Consider the following 6,218-nt stretch of genomic DNA (forward strand, 5'->3'; position numbering starts at 1 on the left):
CTGACTGGAAACTAAATGTCTGGTTATAGGACCACATTAGCCTCCACTCCTCCCACTCCCGACACCCACCCCAGAGAGCTGGAAGAGAACCTGTCCTGCTGCTGTGGGAGGAGGGGCAGCTCAGTGCAGAGAGAGACAAAGAGAATGGGCTAGAACCAGGTAGGTGCCTGCTCTATGTGGGCAGGGGCAGGGGGATCCGGTTTACCCCCCCCAGCCCTGCTGCGCTTGCAGTTTACCCCTGACCCCTCCCTTGCTCCAGATGGAAAGCAGGAAACCGTCCATGCATCAGACGTACGTGGCGAAGTGGTCCAGGTTTGCCAGGTGGGCGAGGGAGCGGGGAGTATCCCCCTCCGCCGCACCTCTCCAGTTTATCCTGGACTACCTCTTATCCCTTAGGGCCCAGGGACTGGCACCTGCCTCGGTCAGGGTGCACCTGGTGGCCATATCGGCCTTTCACCCGCCGGTGCAAGGCCTCTCGGTCTTCTCCCACTCAATGACCTCCCGTTTCCTGAAGGGCCTTGACCGTTCGTTCCCGTACGCTAGGCCCCCGTGCCGCAATGGGACCTCAACCTGGTCTTGTCCCATCTCACGGGGCCCCTCTTTGAACCCCTGGCCACGTGTTCCTGGTCGCACCTCTCCTGGAAGGTGGCCTTCCTCGTGGGGATCACGTCGGCCCGACGTGTCTCGGAGCTCAGGGCCTTGACCTCAGAACCCCCCTGTACAGTTTTCCATAGAGATAAAGTCCAGCTCCGCCCACACCCGGTGTCCCTCCCGAAGGTGGTCTCCACCTTCCATATGGAGCAGAGCATCTTCCTCCCCTTGCTCTGTCCCAAGCCCCACTCCTCTAACGAGGAACGCCGCCTCCACACGCTCGATGTGCGTAGGGCGTTGGCTTTTTATCTGGATCAGACTAAGCCGTTCTGGAAATCCTCTCAACTCTTTATTGCCTCGGCCAAGCGGGCTAAGGGGCAGCCTATCTCCACCCAGCGGCTTTCCCGCTGGATCACCTCGTGCATACGCACGTGCTATGATCTGGCAGGGATTCCCACACCACCGATTGTCAAGGCACACTCTACGAGGGCTCAGGCCTCATCAGCTGCCTACATCATCCATGTCCCCATCCAGGACATTTGTAGGGCGGCCACGTGGGCCTCAGTTCACACATTTACTTCGCATTACGCGATCGTCTCCCAGTCTAGGGATGACGCCGGGTTCGGCAGGGCGGTACTTCATCCTGAACTTCGTGAACTCCTACCCACCTCCAGCAGATATTGCTTGGAATCACCTACTGTGGCATACACAGGAGCAATCGCTGTCTATTCCACACCCCACCCTCCTTCCCCTCTGTCCGAGTTGTCCGGCAAGAAGGAACCAAGGGTGGGGGGAGCCCATGGCTCCCCTTATAGCGCAATATACAGGCACCACTCCAGGGGCTGCCGCGGTGCTCCCCCAGTACGGGTACTGCTAAGGGAAAAACTTCCAGCACCGGTGCACATGGCGAGCACGCACACCTACTGTGGAATAGACAGGAGCAACACATCTCAAAGAATGCCAGTTACGGAACAGGTAACTGTCCTTTTTACAGATGGGGAAACTGAGGACCAAAGATGTGATGTAATTTGTCCATGTTTGCACAGAGAATAATAAGGCCAAACTGGGAACTGAATCCAAATTTTCTGAGTCAGAGCTAGGCCCTTAACCACAAGCCAAGTATTGTCAATTGCATGGCAGAGGCTTCAATGGGAAATTGCAGAATCTCCTTCATTGGAGGATTTTAAGAAGGGGTTATACAAACACCTGTCCCGGATGGCCTAGGGGTCCTGACAGGACACTGGGTTTGATGGACCTTTGGTCTGACCCAATATGGCCGTTCTTATGTAACATTGCTAATGGGTAGGTGTGGGGGGAGGGCATCTGTGTGTTTAAGGGGAGAAAGGCTGGAGAACTAACAGTGGGGCTCAGAGAGAGTCCCCCACAGATTGGAGAGATCTCCTGCTGCCCACCATCACCCAGCTGTGGGAAGAACAATTTAGAATTGCTGGGGAAGCCACCTTTAAAAACACAAGTGTAACATGATAAAATTATATTTTAAAAAGATCAAACCCTCCTGAAACCTAGGGTCACAATCACTGGAATGATTTTGTCCTGATATTGTACCGGCTGCAGCCACAAAACGAGTCGAATTACAGTTCAAGTTCGGAGTCAGGGCACACAGAAGAAGCTGGAGGCTTTTTATTCCTTAGGTTCTGCCGCCTTATGCTGCTTCCATTCCATTTCAATCCTGCTCCAAGATTTATCATTGTGCAAAGCAACGTTAGGCCCTTAAGCTGGGAGAGACCAGAGCAGAGGCTGCATTCATTTAACCTACCAAAAAACAAGCAAGCAGAAATGTAGCTTCGGACCAATGTACTCTCCAGGTTCCTCCAGCCCAACCTTCTGCTGATGCACCTCAGCCCTGCAGTGTTTGAAGCTTGCATTGCTTAAATTCTATGACTGAGGGATTTCAGCTTCCCTTTGTCCAGAGGAAACCTTCACCCCACTCCCAACCAGGTTCTCCTCCATGGGACCACTGTCTTTTTTTTTTTTTTTTGTCTTTTCTCTCTATCTAGGACAAGCCTCTATATAAATCCATGGGACACCCACATCTTGAATACTGCGTGCAGATGTGGTTGCTCCATCTCAAAAAAGATGTATTGGAATTGGAAAAGGTTCAGAAAAGGGCAACAAAAATGATGAGGGGTATGGAACGGCTTCCATATGAGGAGAGATTAATAAGATTGGGACTTTTCAGCTTGGAAAAGAGACCACTAGAGGTCTATAAAAGCATGACTGGTGTGGAGAAAGTAGATAAGGAAGTGTTATTTACTCCTGATGACACAAGAATTAGGGGTCACCAAATGAAATGAATAGGCAGCAGGTTTAAAACAAACCAAAGGAAGTATTTCTTCACACAACCTGTGGAACTCCTTGCCAGAGGATGTTGTAAAGGCCTAACAGCAGCATGGGGGACACATTCCCTGCTCTGAGGGCCAGTTGTGTGCTCCTGGAGGTTGCTGGTTCATAGGGGTCACTTTGCAGCAGGGCCAGATTCTGTGTGTGGGGCAGAGAGAATGCATGCCCTGGACTCAGGGTGCAGAGATACACTCAGCCCTCTCCCCTGCATTGGGTGGGGGTGCTGCAATCCCCTGCTGGAAGGTCATGGTGGTGGGGGGCGCTGTGAGCAGCTCAACACCTGACCCTGGTGGTAGAAGTGGTGTGGGGAGCTCCAGGTGTTTCTAGGATCTAGTAGTTCCACCTGCCTGTAAAGTCCAGCTTTCCCCAGCACATTCACTGCAGTGCAGTTGGGTCATTGTTTCCATGGCTGACAGCAAAGAATCACTCCCGGTTTCCCTTCTATCTGTAGCATGATTAGCCTGTGTTGGTGGTTAATGAGGTGGATCTAGTTGTAGAGGGAGGGGGAGGTGCTGATAGGGAGGCTGCCAACCACCATTTTTCCCCTGGGGGAGCTCCAGCCACACGGCAGAAGGAGAAATAACAAGAGTCCATGGAAGACAATTTGTGATATTGGGCACAGCGGTTCAAGGTCCTTTTTTCCCCTCAACATGGAGTGAACTCAGCTCTTTCCCCATCCCAGAGGCTTTCCATGAAATAACAGTAGCAGCATAAAGCAGCCGGGGAGTGACTGGATGTGCCCAGGCCCTCTCGGTTCGTCCTTTGTTTCTGTTGCAGAAGAGAAAGGTTCCATGGAATTTAACGCTTTGCTTTGCACAAGGGACAGAGAAAGATCTTGCTGTTCCTGTGTCTGTGCAAAGCAAATTGTGCTTGTGTGTGAAAGAGAGGTGGGAAATGGCCCCTCTACACAGCTGGAATTTAAAAATTCTCTTCCATGGAGACATTGGGAACTTGTGACCTTAATCCAGACTCGGGGGGTCGCGCTCCTTTAACACGTGGTAAAAACATGAACTTGATTCCAGGAAGGGAGAGAGGAGAAACCTGAAATTGCCTCATTTGCTGTTGCCAGTGGGAGCCAGGGGACAGTGGGAAACTGGAGACATCCCAGGGCTGGGATGAAAGGGGAATGTTGCATGGACTTTTGTCATAACTGTAAAGGGAAGGGTAACAACCCTCCTGTATACAATACTATAAAATCCCTCCTGGCCAGAGGCACCAAAATCCTTTTACCTGTAAAGGGTTAAGAAGCTCAGGTAACCTGGCTGAAACCAGACCCAAAGGACCAATAAGGGGACAAGATACTTTCAAATCTTGGGGGTGGGGGGGAGAAAGGCTTTTGTTTGTGCTCTTTGTTTTTGGTGGTGTTCACTCTTGGGACTAAGAGGGACCAGACATCAATCCATGTTCTCCAAATCTTTCTGAACAAGCCTCTCACGTTTCAAACTTGTAAGTAACAGCCAGGCAACATGTATTAGTTTATCTTTGTTTTCTCCACTTGTGAATGTTCCCTTTGCTAGAGGGAGGTTTATCCCTGTTTTGTTGTAACTTTGAAACCAAGGCTAGAGGGGGTTCCTCTGGGCTCTTTGAATCTGATTATCCTGTAAAGTTATTTTCCATCCTGATTTTACAGAGATGATTTTTACCCTTCCTTTTTAATAAAGCCCTTCTGTTAAGAACCTGACTGATTTTTCCATTGTCCAAAGACCCAGGGGTTTGGGTCTTTGATCACTTTGTAACCAATTGGCTAGGAGATTATTCTCAAGCCTCCCCAGGAAAGGGGGTGTAAGGGCTTGGAGGGATATTTTGGGGAAAGAGGAACTCCAAGTGGTCCTTTCCCTGTTTCTTGTTAAATCACTTGGTGGTGGCAGCGTACCAGGTTTTAACCTAAGCTGGTAGAAATAAGCTTAGGGGTCTTTCTTGCGGGTCCCCACATCTGTACCCTAGAGTTCAGAGTGGGGAAGGACCCTGAAAACTTTATCATACAGGCCTCAGCCTGCCTCTCAGAGCCCACAGGAGACAGTCTAGAGAAAGGCGAGTCATTTCTCAGCTGCATTCTCAGGAGAAGCTGGTAGCTGTCCTTGACCAGACACCCAGGAGAGCAACCCCGGCAGTTCTGCAGAGAACTCTGGCTGCCAGGAGGAGAGTGAGTGCTGGGGGGCTCTGCAGTTTTACAGTGGGGCCAGACCAGTGAGGCTGTCTCAGGAGTCACAGGTGGCTTTGCCAGTGGGTCGGTTCTAGGTCCCATGTTGGGGGGTCACTAGGGACTACAGGATCTGAGGCTGGATAAAATGGAACTGCACAAAAAACCTCCCCCTTTGCTCCAGCTAAAGGCCCTACTTTGGCCTCTCCCCCTTTCATGAAAATCTCCATCTCTACCCCAGCTCTCAGAAACCCCCCTCTCTCCCATGGGTATTTTCACGGTTTCTTCCTTTTCTCACGGTGTCGTACAAATATTTTTGCCATGGAAATGATCAAGTACATTTAAAATGAGAAAAACAATCAAACACCATCCCTAAATTCACTTCACATCAGGCCCAGGACTTGCACCCCGCAGTTCTTGCGGCTGTGGGCAGAACTGAGCTGCAGTGGCAGCAGCGAGGGGGAACGGTTGGGACTGAGCTGTCTGGGGAATATTTTAATCCTTATCTATTTTTCGGAGGATTAAATCAATGCAGCTTCCACTCCTCTGTCTCTCCCCAGGAAATAACGTTTCTGCGCGAAGTACCCAAAACTTTTAACAATAAGAAGTGAAATGAAACGACCACATGATGGTGCCAGAACCTAAGGAATGAGAAGCCCTGTGCTTCTTCAATGTGCATTGTGCTGAAAAGGGAGGTGTTTTCTCTTTGACTCCCAGCCCCCCTCGCTCTAACACACTAGCCTAGGCCCCACTCCCCCCCACACAATGAGGAATAGAACCCAGGAGTCCTGGCTCCCAGCCCCATCTGCTCTAACCCACTAGTCCCCACCCCTACCCCCCAACCAGGAATAAAGCCCAGGAGTTCTGACTCGCAGCCTCCACCCCTGAGCTCTAACCACTGGTCCCCACTGTCCTCACATTAGCAGGTTTAGAACCTAGGAGTTTTGACTCTCAGCCCCCCCCCCCCTCTCTAGCCCACTAGACCCCACTCCCTGTGACAAAGGAGGAGCTCAGAGACCCCTGTGCTGTCCCCTCACCTCCCTGCCTGTGCTGCACTTGAAACCCAATGGGGTTTCCTTGGGCAGTTCTGAATCTTGCTCCCAGGAAGGGTGTAATTTTAGGTGCA

The sequence above is a fragment of the Trachemys scripta genome, chromosome 25, assembly GCF_013100865.1.
Source record: "Trachemys scripta elegans isolate TJP31775 chromosome 25, CAS_Tse_1.0, whole genome shotgun sequence".
NCBI lineage: Eukaryota > Metazoa > Chordata > Testudines > Emydidae > Trachemys > Trachemys scripta.